A 14,685-nucleotide genomic window follows, 5' to 3' on the forward strand; every position below is an offset into this window, starting at 1 on the left:
ACAACAGAAAAACTTCAAATCCAGACTCCAGCGAGAGACTGCTGAATTGGAATTCATTTGGAAATTGGATACAATTAACTTAGGCTTGAATAGAGACTGGGAGTGGCTAAGTCATTATGCAAGGTAACCTATTTCCCCTTGTTTTTCTAACCCCCCCCCCCTTCCTCAGACGTTCTTGTTAAACCCTGGATTTGTGCTGGAAATGGCCCACCTTGATTATCATACACATTGTAAGGAGAGTGATCACTTTAGATAAGCTATTACCAACAGGAGAGTGGGTTTCTTTTGGTGGGGGGGGGAGAAAACCTGGATTTGTGCTGGAAATGGCCTACCTTGATTAGCATACACATTGTAAGGAGAGTGATCACTTTAAATAAGCTATTACCAGCAGGAGAGTGGGGTGGGGGGAGAGAAAACCTTTTGTAGTGATAAACACCCATTTTTTCATGATTTGTGTGTATAAAAACAAACATCTTCTGTATTTTCCACAGTATGCATCCGATGAAGTGAGCTGTAGCTCACAAAAGCTTATGCTCAAATAAATTGGTTAGTCTCTAAGGTGCCACAAGTACTCCTTTTCTTTTTCCTCCACCCAAGGTGACTCCTCACTTTGCCTGACACACAAGGAATATGAGAAAATCAATAATGTTACCACTTCCTGTGGAGCATAAAATCTAGTACACAAGAAACAATAACTTACATAAATTCAAATGAATGGCACACCCAGAACAAAAGAAGAATTTTTGGGGGGGTAGCAGGAAGATAAGATAAGAAGGGAAGGAAAAATTTAAGGTTAACTAATAAGGACTCAACATTAGCAACTCAACCAATTCCTCACCTCCTAACACTCACAAATCTTCCCAGCTCCCAGTTCACTCCCTGACATATTCCCAGGCATCTGGTACCCTGGGGATGAGTCCAGAGATGAGTGCAGCAGCACTGTGAACATTGGCCAGATTAAACAAAAAGTGCCCCCTTATTGCGTCTTTGCCCCTGGATGGGGCAGGGTCCTCTTCTAGTACTTATGGTCTGGAGTCCCGTGGAGGTGTCAACTGGCTCTCAGTTTGCTGGCACCATGTCAGATCTCTGCCCTCTGGACACTTGTCTCTGCAGGGCTGGAATTGCCTGACCCATGCATGAGATATCACAGCATTCAAAGATGTCCTGTGTAGGAAGTAGGAGTTAATCAGAGAGACACCCTGAGCTGTTCTGCTTCTCTCTTAGCTCAGAATCAAAGATCAAACTAAACTAAAACTAGTCTTTTTGTCTCTGTCAGGCTATCCCCTCCCACTGATGGGTTGACCTACCCTGGCTCATCGTTAACCCAGCAAACTGCTGGTCACCAGACACAGATCACCCTCAACAGCAGAAGTTTCTAATCCATTCTGTTCCCACCCCTGGCTCCAAGCATGCTGGAAAGGGATGTCAGAGGTGCTCTGGTAGCCATTATTGTTGTAATCCATAAGGTAGGACTCCTTGGAGACTCAGTCTGTAGCTTCAGAAGCTTGCAGATTTCAAGGTGGGGGAGGTTACACACAAAAACAAAAAACAGTATTATTAATATGGAAATATTGATAATAGACACAATTCTCCCACTCTTTGTCAAACAAAATTTGCTCCTCACTTATAAAATTCCATTCTTGCTATAAAGTTGATCTTGCATCTGTGTGATTCCTTAATAACTTATAATGGCACTTACTTCTTAACTAATGGAATTTACAGAGGTAGGAGTGTTGCATGGAGAAACTGAGACAAAATAGCTACAGGTGATGAGATTTAGAGTTAAACTTTGCAAATAGGTACTATTCTCAATCTTCTGGGGTTCCTTTGCACCACTCCACTGGCACAAAGGGGCCATAAACTTGGTGGACCTGACCATTTGGGGATTTAATATTTAATTCAGTAAAAAGTTCCGTTAGTGAATATACTTGAAGCTGCCAATGAATTAAACACCAGCCTGCTGCTGATTCTTGCTGCAGAATTTAGGTTGTATTTGATGCAGAGCACATGAAGCCTTGATCTTGGGGAATCATCTAGTGAGCTACAAATTTAGTGCCAAGGTCCTTACCATGCTGAAAATTAGGGCAAAGCAAATGATTTCCTGAATTATTTGGAGAAAACTCTGACTCACTTGCAATCCTGAGTTTGGATTTTCTGTTCCAAAGATAAAATCGTACAACAGTCTGTTTCAAACGAAAGCAGATCCTGGAGCTTACTTTTGGGAACACTCTGAAAAAAATCTGAATGAGCCTATTAGCCAAATATTTTTCAAGTACAACTGGAAACATTCAGAAAGATTAAGACATATAGGGTTAATATTACTTTATTGTAAACATAGCTATAAGTTAACTTCCCTCATTTTAGAATATGCCTATCATGTGTGACTGTAGCACATTACATTCCTCCTCTGAAAGTGGTACAAATGTGGAGAAATTTCCCATTTGAAGCAAAAAGTATGCTTTTTTTTAAATTCCTCAAAAGGAACTTTAAAACCATCCTCCTGAGATCTTTGTGAAGCAATGCCAGATGTTCCATGGAAGATAGGATTATAGAGAAGTGACTGCGAGACATCTCGCTTTTTTCTGGACTTGCTCTATGACATATCAGATGCCAGATTTACTGCTGTCCCTCAGAAAGTCAACTAGTATTAGATGGAAGTAGCCTAAGATTGGCAACGAAAGATTAAATTAGTCATAGTTGGCAAAAGTTCAGATCAACAGGTTAAGCTTGCTAAAAGTGATAGCAAATATCCACAAAACATCATATGTGTTAAAGTGATGGGCATTGAGTTTAGAAATGCTGTTTGTTATAAAGTGTTCATATATTAATTTATTTAATGCTGTTACAATCTTTGTATAGCAGTAGAATCAATTTACAATGATAAGCCTTATTTCCAAGGCCCCTTGATGTTTTATCAAACATATGTATGCAGACATCGTGCATTTTTTACTGTATGTATACAAAATATGACCAACAAAAATACCTATAAATACATCAAATGATGTAATTTTTAAATAAATTTTCAATTATCTTAATATATTTAAAACTGTTGAACATGAAAATCCCAGAAGTTCCAGTTATGCTAATTATTATACATTATTATTATTTTTTAACATTTATTACATGATCACCATACTGATTAATCTTGACTTTTTTAATAAGACTACAAAGTATTTTTTTCATGTACAGTATGATGCTACTGTAATATTTGCACTTACCAGGTTCCATTCGGTATTTTATCAACACAGTAAACAAAACACACATTTTACAGTTCACTATTCACTTCCTGAAATACACTGCACTCCATATGGCAGGAGATTCTCCAGATTTTTTGTACATCTTAATAGCAACTTTTCCCATGGACATCTCCCTTCCAATTTATGAAGGTGCAGCATCTCTGTTCAAAGAGACTACCGTAGTTGCTTAACATGGAAAAATAACTTTAGGGAAGTATTTAGTGCATTTAATGCTCTTTAACATTTTATTCCTTTTGAAAAAAAATAATCACACTGTCTTCTTTTGCTCTTGATTTTATGTCCTTCTCATTAGTTCTGTCGTTCTCTCTCTCCCCATGAACATCTTTCACTGCCAGATGGTTCTCTTCTTCCCAGGAACTTTGGACATGCTGCTCAGCCACCCAGTTCTTTTCTCCTCTGGACCTGCTGTTCATAGGTCTGGCTCCTTTCTCTCCTGAACATTTCACTCCCACTAGCAACTCTGGTCCCATTGTCAACTGCTGAGAGCATCTGCTGACAGCTGGCAATTCCAATAAGACTGGTGGCTAACAGTGCCTGAGCATAGCTTAAGTTTATACTCCTCAAGGAAGCAGTCTCTTTTTTCTTCTTTCTCCTCTAGGTTACTTTGGAATAAAGATCCTGAAACCTGTAGAAGCATCTGAGAGCAAGGAAACACCAATGCCAAGAGACCTGTCAGTTACATGGAACACGAGCAAGAGATCCTTCTTCTCTACTAAAGCTGGGTGGAATTTTTTGGACTAAATTTTTTTTCACTGAAAAATTCAGATTAACCAAAACATTTCATGAATTTGTATTGAACTTGCCAAATTGCTTTAGATGAAAAACTCAAATGTTTTGATCTTTCAATTCAAAACATTAAAAAAACCTTCAATTTTACTGAACAAATTTTAAAGATAAGGAACCCTTCAATAATTAAATGAAATGTTTTGTTTGACCAGAAACAATTTTTTCAATGGTTCAGTTAGGCCATAAAGACCCCAAAAATGAGTTATTTACACAGCCCTAATCTCTACCATTCCTGCTCTCTCACTCTTTCACATCTCCCCATTGACCTTTGCTAGTGCCCTCCTCCTCTGATATTAATTTGCATCAATTTGCTTACATGATGTTCTAGATATTAAATAAAAGCACATCTTAAGGCATTTTCACCATCAAGATTAAAACAACCACAAGCTACCCCTCCCAGCTCCCTGAACATAAACAGTAATGGTGTTTGGATTTAAAAGCCAAGCCTATGCGAACCACTATCCTTAGTCATATGAATCAATACTCCTTCTTTATGAATACTATTGTAGAAGATGTTGCGGGGGAGCAACCTGCCTGTTGCAAAGGTTGAAAATCTCCCAAGACATCTAGACAGACTTATTTGCAGTGCTGGGAATAAGCAAGGGGTCATGGTACATATGGATACTAATGATATAGGGAAAGGTAGGATTGAGGTCCTGGAAGCCAAATTTAGATTACTAGGTAATAGATTAAAGCCCAGAACTTCCATGGTAGCATTCTCTGAAATGCTTCCAGTTCCATGTGTAGGACCAGAAAGAGAAGCAGAATTGCAGTGTCTTAATGTGTGGATGAGATGATGATGTAGGGTTTTAGGTTTATTAGGAACTGGGGTACCTTTTGGGAAAGAAGGAAGCTCTAAAGGAAGGATGGGCTCCATCTAAACTAAAAATGGAACCAGACGCTTGAATGTAAAATTCAAAAGTTGTAGAGAATCTTTTTAAAACTAAGGGCTGGGGGAAAGTTAACGTGCAAAGAAGCACATGTTTTGGGTGGAGACATTCCTTAGGGATGAATTTGGAGGGAACTCTATATCCTAGAAAAGAGGACAGGAAAGAAGCTGGTAAAGTTCAGATAGGAGGTAGTGAGGAACAGTCAAACATAAAAGAGTCCCATTTAAATATAGCACATGAAGGCAAGCAACTGAATACTAACAAAATGCACAAGTGCTTATGTACAAATGCTAGAAGTCTAAATACTAAGATGGTGAACTAGAGTGCCAGGCATTAAATGAGGATAACCAATGGGACACAGTAATACCAGGATACAAAATATAGAGTAATAACAGCGTTGGTCACATTGGTGGGGGAGTGGCACTACATGTGAAAAAAAGCATCAGTCAAATAAAGTAAAAATCTTAAATGAATCAAGCTGTACCATAGATTCTCTATTGATAGAAATTCCAGGCTTGAACAATAAGACCACAGCAGCAGGAATATACTACTGACCACCTGACCAGGATGGTGACAGTGATTGTGAAATGCTCAGAAAGAATCAGAGCAGCTACAAAGGCAGAAAATGCAATAACAATGGAGGATTCGACTATATGTCACCTCAGGAAGAGATGCAGGCATAACATTTCTAGACACCATAAATGACTGCCTCTTGGAGCTGCTTGTCCTGGAACACTCAAAGGGAAAGGCAATTCTTGATTTAGCGTGGGCCGAGGAATGTACTGGCCACCGCTTCCTGCAGCCCCCATTGGCCTGGAACGGCGAACCGCGACCAGTGGGAGCTGCGATCGGTCGAACCTGCGGACGCTGCAGGTAAACAAGCCGTCCCGGCCCACCAGCAGATTTCCCTGATGGACCGCATGCCAAAGGTTGCCGATCCCTGATCTAGACCATCCCTGACAGGTGTTTGTCTAACCTGCTCTTTAAAATCTCCAATGACAGAGATTCCACAACCTCTCTAGACAATTTATTCCAGTGCTTAACCACCCTGACAGTTAGGAAGTTTTTCCTAATGACCAATCTAAACCTCCCTTGCTGCAATTTAAGCCCATTGCTTCTTGTCCTATCCTCAGAGGTTAAGGAGAACAATTCTTCTCCCTTCTCCTTTTAACAACCTTTTGTGTACTTGAAAACTGTTACCGTGCCCCTCTCAGTCTTCTCTTCTCCCGACTAAACAAATCCAGTTTTTTCAATCTTCCCTCATAGGTCATGTTTTCTAGACTTTTAATCAGTTTTGTTGCTCTTCTCCAATTTGTCCACATCTTTCCTGAAATGTGGTGCCTAGAACTGGACACATTACTCCAGCTGAGGCCTAATCACTGTGGGGTACACCGGAAGCATTACTTCTTGTGTCTTACTTACAACACTCCTGGTAAGACATCCCAGAATGATGTTCGCTTTTTTTGCAACAGTGTTACACAGTTGACTCATATTTAGCTTGTGATTCACTATGAGCTCCAGATCTCTTTATGCATACTCCATCCTAGGCAGTCATTTCCTATTTTGTATGTGTGCAACTGATTTTTCCTTCCTACATGGAGTACTTTGCATTTGTCCTAACTGAATTTCATCCTATTTACTTCAGTCCATTTCTCCATTTTGTCCAGATCATTTTGAATTTTAATCTTATCCTCCAAAGCACTTGCAACCCCTCCCAGCTTGGTATGATCTGCACACTTTATAAGTACATTCTATACGCCATTATCTAAATAATTTATACAGATATTGAACAGAACAATATCCAGAACTGATCCCTGCAGGACACCACTTGATATGCCCTTCCAGCTTGACTGCAAACCACTGATAACTACTCTTTGGGGATGGTTTTCCAACCAGTTATGCACCCACCTTGTAGTAGCTTCCTCTAGCTTGTATTTCCCTTGTTTGTTTATGATAAGTTCATGCAAGACAGTATCAAAAGCCTTACTAAAGTCAAGAAATATCACATCTACAATAAATACCTCCCCCCCATCCACAAGGCTTTTTACCCTGTTACAGCAAAGAAACATTATTTTCTTTACACTCAGATAAGCCTGGAAGCTATGTGATATATCTGCAAACGCAACAGACTTTTTCTTCCATTAAAAAATTCTTAATCTTTATCAGGCAAACATATCCTCAAGTTAAGAGTTCTCATTACTACCTTCATTAGGCATTACTTTACCTTCCAATTTACATAATAAAGAATTAAACATTAATATGTTAAACAAATGACCTTTCCTCTATCACCTTCACTCAAACACCCGTACACATGATCTAGAGGTTGAAATATGTATCTATTTCAATTTCACTTTATCCGTTTAATCAGTGCCATCAAAGAGAAAGAAATAATTTATTTTTGTTTGCGAAAAGACATTAAGGTTATTTGGATGTTCCTAATTATAAGTAGTGTTTTTAACTACAGACCATTTCTTTCCTTTACAGGAAACAAGGAAGCATTTTGAAGAGGATTTTGGTTGTTTTTTTGTTTTTGTTTTGTTTTTTGAGGGGGGAGGTTGTTTGGTTGGGTTTTTTTTTAATCATGTATTTTTACTCCCTTCTCCTTAATATAGATTTCTCAATCCACTCAACTGTATAGCATAAAAATTCCTTTGAAAATTTGTCTATGTAAAAAGATAGAAAATGCTTTTTGATCTGATTATCTCCTACTGCATTATCTTTTACATTTTTTTTTTGCAGGTTTCTTCATTATGCCTGAAGCATGTCCTTGTTTCCAGTGCCTGCTGTGTAGATCTAATGTCCCTCAACACAGTATCCTAGGCCTGGGAGTCTGATGCTGTATTTACTGCATGAACAACAACTTAATTAAGTGGTACTTTAGAAATATCATCAGTGCTTTGTTGCTGGTATTGCACTTGGGCATGCTTCACATTGTTTTGACAAACGCATTGGGAGAATCGCTTTGTAGTTAGTCATGTTTCTGGAACACTACTGGCTAAGAACCCAGGAACAAATTATTTCTATCACACAAGTAGGGATAATACTTTCAGTTCCAAAAATGAGCACAAAAGACACAAGATGAGGATGAAGTTCTTCTGAGGCAGTACAAAATCTGAATCAAAATGAGACTTACTTCACTTTCATTGACTTCTAACCTGCCTGCTGTAGGAGATTAATTTTCTCTTTCTTATACTTTAATAACAAAAGGCCCAGACGTTTCCCTGCTCCCCCACCCCATATTCCCATAGCCATGCAATGCAGAGAAAAATAGAAACCAAAGAAATGACATTATTACTAACTCTATGCAAGCTAGTGCCAGCATTTTAAACTCAAGGGGCCTGACTCTCTATTGCCTTGCACATTGTATAGTCTTTTTACCTATGCAACATGAATGTAAAACATTACTTAATAAAAAAGCAGATGTGATTCTCCATTGTCTTGCAGCCTATGCAATCATTTACACCTCTGAGAAGTGAGTGCAAGATAGACGCAAATTGTAACTAAACCAGAATGATAGCATTTTTCAGTCACTTGGCACCCTGTGGATGGTGTGCAAAAACCACAGCGCTATGAAGATGAAAACCAGGTATCCCAGAAAAGGAAACCCCAAGCTGGTGTCTATTTGTTGCTTAAACCATTGAAATTGTGAAAGCAGAACTGGGGTTTCCAGAGATATTTATATGTGAACATCTGTGGAATAAAACTCACAGTACCATTGTGCAGCTACAAATAAAAAAACACAAAAGAGATGCCCTTCTTTCTCATAAAGTAGATAAGGTGATGCTCAAAGCACAGTTCATACTCAGTGGTGTAACCCCCTTGGCTAACTATGTACACTCCATGTTTCTTCCGATACTTCACTGTTTCTTCTTTGCAAAGTCAAGTTTGAATGTTTAATGGTCTATAATGTCTCCTCACATTTTTTATGTTATTGTTTCAGTTGTAGGGCTAGCTGATGCTCTATCCCCTTTCTGGTCTCTCTGAGTACACCCGCTCAGGTGAGGGGCCTTCAAGCCTTGACCACTCCTGAGTTGAGATCATGCAATTTCCCCCACTCTTAGACTAGGCTACGGTAGCCTATATATCAACCATGCTTAACCAGCAGGCCTATCTGAGTTCTTTCCTTTGGGAGTCTGTGACCAGTGATCTATATCGTGATCCAGCGGCCTTCTTAAACCAAAGTAATGTTTATTTTCTAGCATTTAGAGAAAAAAAGGGATTTTTAAAAGAAGTTTTACACACATCTATCCTACCTAAAGTCTTACCATCTCTTGATGGTAACCTAGGAAGGCCTAACTTCTTCAGACATTACAGTGGATACCTATGTCTAAGCCTGGTTCCTCCAAACAATTCCCCCACAGAGAATGAGAGAAAAAGCATAAGAACATAAGAATGGCCATACTGGGTCAGACCAAAGGTCCATCCAGCCCAGTGTCCTGTCTACCAACAGTGGCCAATGCCAGGTGCCCCAGAGGGAGTGAACCTAACAGGTAATGAGCAAGTGATCTCTCTCCTGCCATCCATCTCCACCCTCTGACAAACAGAGGCTAGGGACACCATTCATTACCCATCCTGGCAAAAAGCCATTAATGGACTTAACCTCCATGAATTTATCCAGTCCTCTTTTAAAACCTTTTATAGCCCTAGCCTTCACAACTTCATCAGGCAGGAAGTTCCACAGGTTGACTGTGTGCTGTGTGAAGAAGAACTTCCTTTTATTTGTTTTAAACTTGCTGCCCATTAATTTCATTTGGTGGCCCCTAGTTCTTATATTATGGGAACAAGTACATAACTTTTCCTTATTCACTTTCTCCACACCACTCATGATTTTATATATCTCTACCATAACCCCCCTTAGTCTCTTCTTTTCCAAGCTGAAAAGTCCTAGCCTCTTTAATCTCTCCTCATATGGGACCCGTTCCAAACCCCTAATCATTTTAGTTGCCCTTTTATGAAGCTTTTCTAATGCTAGTATATTTTTTTGAGATGAGAGGGCCACATCTCTACGCAGTATTCAAGATGTATCATGGATTTATATAAGGGCAATAAGATATTCTCTGTCTTATTCACTATCCCTTTTTTAATGATTCCTAACCTCCTGTTTGCTTCTTTGACTGCCAGTGCACACTGTGTGGATATCTTCAGAGAACTATCCATGATGACTCCCAAGATCTTTCTCCTGATTAGTTGTAGCGAAATTAGCCCCCATCATATTGCATGTATAGTTGGGGTTATTTTTTCCAATGTGCATTACTTTACATTTATCCATATTAAATTTCATTTGCCATTTGGTTGCCTAATCACTTAGTTTTGTGAGATCTTTTTGAAGTTCTTCACAGTCTGCTTTGGTCTTAACTATCTTGAGCAGTTTAGTCTCATCTGCGAACTTTGCCACCGCACTGTTTACCCCTTTCTCCAGATCATTTATTATCAAGTTGAATAGGATTGGTCCTAGGTCTGACCCTTTGGGAACACCACTAGTTACCCCTCTACATTCTGAAAATTTACCATTTATTCCTACCCTTTGTTCCCTGTCTTTTAACCAGTTCTCAATCCATGAAAGGATCTTCCCTCTTATCCCATGACAACTTAATTTACATAAGAGCCTTTGGTCAGGGACCTTGTCAAAGGCTTTCTGGAAATCTAAGTACACTATGTCCACTGGATCCCCCTTGTTCACATGTTTGTTGACCCATTCAAAGATCTCTAATAGATCAGTAAAACATGATTTCCTTTTACAGAAACCACGTTGACTTTTGCACAACAATTTACATTCTTCTGTGTGTCTGACAATTTTATTCTTTGCTATTGTTTCAACTAATTTGCCTGGTACTGACGTTAGATTTACCGGTCTGTAATTACCAGGATCACCTCTAGAGCTCTTCTTAAATATTGGCATTACATTAGCCATCTTCCAGTCATTGGGTACGGTAGCTGAATAAAAGGACAGGTTACAAACTATAGTTAATAGTTCCTCAATTTCACATTTGAGTTCCTTCAGAACTCTTGGGTGAATGCCATCTGGTCCCAGTGACTTGTTACTGTTAAGTTTCTCAATTAAATCCAAAACCTCCTCTAGTGACACTTCAATCTGTGACAATTCCACAGATTTGTCACCTTCAAAAGATGGCTTAGGTTTGGAAATCTCCCTAACATCCTCAGCTGTGAAGACTGAAGCAAGTAATTCATTTAGTTTCTCTACGATTACTTTAAAAAAGGAAAAACTTTTTTAAACTTCCACAGTCCTTCTGTACTTCTGCTTCTCCAGACTTTGGCTCTTCTGGACAAAACTAGCTTTTCAGATTGGATGGGGAGGAGGTAAAATCTTCAAAGCTAATAGTTGGGGCATCATCCCTTAAAAACCCTCAAGTGTTTGCTGAGGGGTGGCTTATCTTGAGCAGGGCCAGCTCCAGGCACTGGCTTTCCAAGCAGGTGCTTGGGGCGGCATTGAGAATGGGGCGGCAGTCCGTGTCCCGTGGCGCCAATTCGGCGGCCGCTCCGCTGCTCTTCCCACCACGTTGGCTTTTGGGCTGCAGCTCCACCGCTCTTCCGGGTGCGGCGACAATTCAGTGGCAGCTCTGCTGCAACGCGCGGCAATTCGTCGGTGACTGCTTGGGGCAACAAAATTGGTAGAGCCATCCCTGATCTTGAGCCATTATTTTGCTTTCCTATTTGTTTTCTTTCTGACAGCCTCCTCTTAAACTAAAACAAATATATTCATATTGTAAACATCCCAAAAATCAGGTCACAATGCAATATTACCAAATGATTACAAAGCAGCTCCAATTCTGTACAATTCCCATTATTTATTTTTATTTGACTTATGTGCTGGAATCACTTCATCTAACCAAGCAGTTAGCTGTCATGTTTAGTTTCTTTTGTTGGGTTTTCCTTGAGACTTTCACTTCGTATTGGCTTTTCAATCTGTAAAACAAACGTTTCATCCATGTGTTGATAGCTACCTGTATTCATTATCTATGAGGTATGTTAATTAATCAACATTCATTCATTTCTTTACTCATTTACCATTTAAAATGAACAGAAAAATATGGCATTTTGAATTACAGTTTCCTAGCAACAGAACTCCCTCATAAGCAGACCCTTCTCATTTCCTGGAGTCTGTGTCCAGTATACTTTAGATCAGGGATGGGCAAACTTTTTGGCCTGAGGGCCACATCTGGGTATTTAAATTATATGGCAGACCATGAATGCTCACAAAATTGGGGGTTGGGGTGTGGGAGGGTGTGAGGGCTCCAGCTGGGGGTGCGGGCTCTGAGATGGGGCTGGGGATGAGTGGTTCGGGGTGCAGGACAGTGATCTGGGCTGAGACCTAGGGGTTCGAGGGCAGGAGAGGGATCAGGGCTGGGGTAGGGGTTGGGGTGTGGGAGGTGGTCAGGGGTGCATGCTCCAGGTGGCACATACCACAAGCAGCTCCCAGTAGCAGCAGCATGACCCCCATCCAGCTCCTACATGGAGGCGCAGCCAGGCAACTCAACCCACTGCCCCCTCCAAAGGCACTACCCCTGCAGCTCTCATTGACCACCGTTTCAGGCCAATGGGAGCTGTGGAGGCAGCGCTAGGGGCGGAGGCACTGTGTGAAGCCCCCTGGCTGCCCCTACGCATAGTAGCTGGAGGGGGGACATGCCGCTGCTTCCAGAAGCCGCGCAGAGCAGGGAAAGCCCTGACCCTGCTCCCCAGCTGGAGCTTGAGGGTCAGATTAAAACCTCTGTAGGGCTGGATGCAGCCCCTGAGCCATAGTTTGCCCACCCCTGCTTTCGATAAACTTAATTCTCCATTTAATTTCTCAAACTTACCATTCCTTTTTTTTTTAATAAGATTTTCCTCCTATCAAAATTTCCTATCAGACAAGTAATATAATATACTATGGTAAATGTAATTAATGTAATACTGAAAAACTGCTTTTGGCCCACCCTTGGGGCTTTTGAATGCAAGTCAATCACAGACCTTAAAATGAATGGGTGTGCAAAACCATTTTCTTTTGTTCCCATTAGCACAGCTAAGTCTCTTTTGATGTATCATCTAGACACAGAGGAAGGGGTTGACTTCAGGAGCAAGACCATGTGTCTAGCTCATGAAGCTAACAGGGCATCCCAGATGGCAAATGAAGGGCATAGGTCTTGGTTCCATACTGTGAGAGCTAGTGGAAGTAGGTTCAGTGAGAGGCTGTAAAGAAGGAGAAGCAGAGACACAGTTGTTTCTTGGCCACAGTAGTGTTGGAGGCTCTCTCTTAGGGTTTCTCCAAAAGCCTGTGTGCTATTGCTGTATTCAAAGTAGAGCTGTATGAATAACCTTTTTTTTTTTTTTTTTTGCTGGCAATTAAAAAAATAATTTGGAGTCAAACAGAAAATATTTTTTCAAATTTTCCAGCAAATCAAAAGTCAAAAAAATTAATTTGGGGTTGAAGAAAATGTTTTTATTTTGACCAGTTTAACATATTTTCATGGCTTTGTATTGACCTTAAAGAAATTTTGGAAACAAATATGGTTTTGAATCAAAAGTTGAAACATTTCCTTTTAAAAATGACAAGAAAAATATCTATGTTTTAAAGGATTTTAAGGGATTTTTTTTAGTATTTCCCCCCCCTCAATTTAATGAATTTGGAGAAACCAACATGAGTTCACAAAATATTTTGGTGTCTCAAAATCTGTATGTTTTGCAGGAAAAAAAGTTGTGATTGAAGAATTTCACCCAATTCTAATTAAAGAGTTACTTCTCTATTTCTTCAACAACCAGTATGTAATTTTTATAAACCTTCATTCATTTTGGTTAAAAACAGATTACACCATGGAGTGTTCATCATTTATTTCTCAACAAAATTTAACCATCATTTCAGCTTTTCATTCAACCAAAGAGACAACAGTAATTATCTCACATCTTCTCTTCACAAGACAAGATTATTTTATTGTAAACAACCACAGATAAGAAGCATTTACTCTGATTTTTATGTCTTGACCAGTTTTGCAGTCTGAAATGCATCTTCTCAGAAGCATAAAAACAGGATTATTAGTTTATCTCTCAGGAGTTTGGGCACGTACAGTCTATTCAAAATTGATATACTTTATTATTATCATCATCATCATCCATACTTTCTGAGTGTTATCATCATGACATTAAACTTGCAAAATAAGACTCTCCAAAGTCAGGAAATTCAAAGAATTAAGGTTGATCTAGCAACACTAACTCAGCCATTTTGCAAAAGCAACATCTTCTATTTCTTTTCCTTTTTGAATCTAAATCTTACTATTTTACCCTTTGTTATCAAGATACACAGAAAATACAGCAGGTGTGTAACTGTGGCATTAATACCATGAGATCAAACTTAAATTTGTGCGTTTCATCTTGTAACGGTCATGTAGCATTAATAGTACTGGTAGATGTTTGTTAAGCATTAGCTGTTAACATAAGACTGCAAAAATTATTAAAATTATGCTTTTTTTCTTTTTCAGCTGCTTGGGCAGATCTGGTGGATGTATTCAAATATGCACCCGAAAGTATCTGTAAAGCTTTTATGGTGTACTTTAAGCTGCGCACATTTTGGCTTTGAGAAGGAGCTTTACCCTGAAGGAGAAATCCTTCAGAGATAAGAAGAGAGGGAACACAAGGACTGAGAAAAACTTTTGCAACTGTAGAGAATGATTAGTACCAGAGAGGAAGGAGGAGGAGACATCTGTTGGTGAAATGGTTTTTAGAGATAATTAAGTGCATTCATCCAGAAATAACAAACATTATAC

At 39.5% G+C, this 14,685-nt stretch overlaps 1 long non-coding RNA gene across 1 annotated transcript in view; it reads right to left on the bottom strand.

Annotated features, from left to right (window-relative positions):
- Nucleotides 1-3,542: 3,542 nt before the first annotated feature.
- Nucleotides 3,543-14,685, bottom strand: part of LOC141982213 (uncharacterized) — a 42,695-nt gene continuing 31,552 nt past the window's right edge. Inside the window, exon 3 of the long non-coding RNA XR_012637986.1 lies at nt 3,543-3,894. This is a non-coding gene — a long non-coding RNA (uncharacterized LOC141982213). The remainder of the gene's footprint in view (nt 3,895-14,685) is intronic.

The sequence above is a fragment of the Natator depressus genome, chromosome 1 (genome assembly GCF_965152275.1).
Source record: "Natator depressus isolate rNatDep1 chromosome 1, rNatDep2.hap1, whole genome shotgun sequence".
Taxonomy (NCBI): domain Eukaryota; kingdom Metazoa; phylum Chordata; order Testudines; family Cheloniidae; genus Natator; species Natator depressus.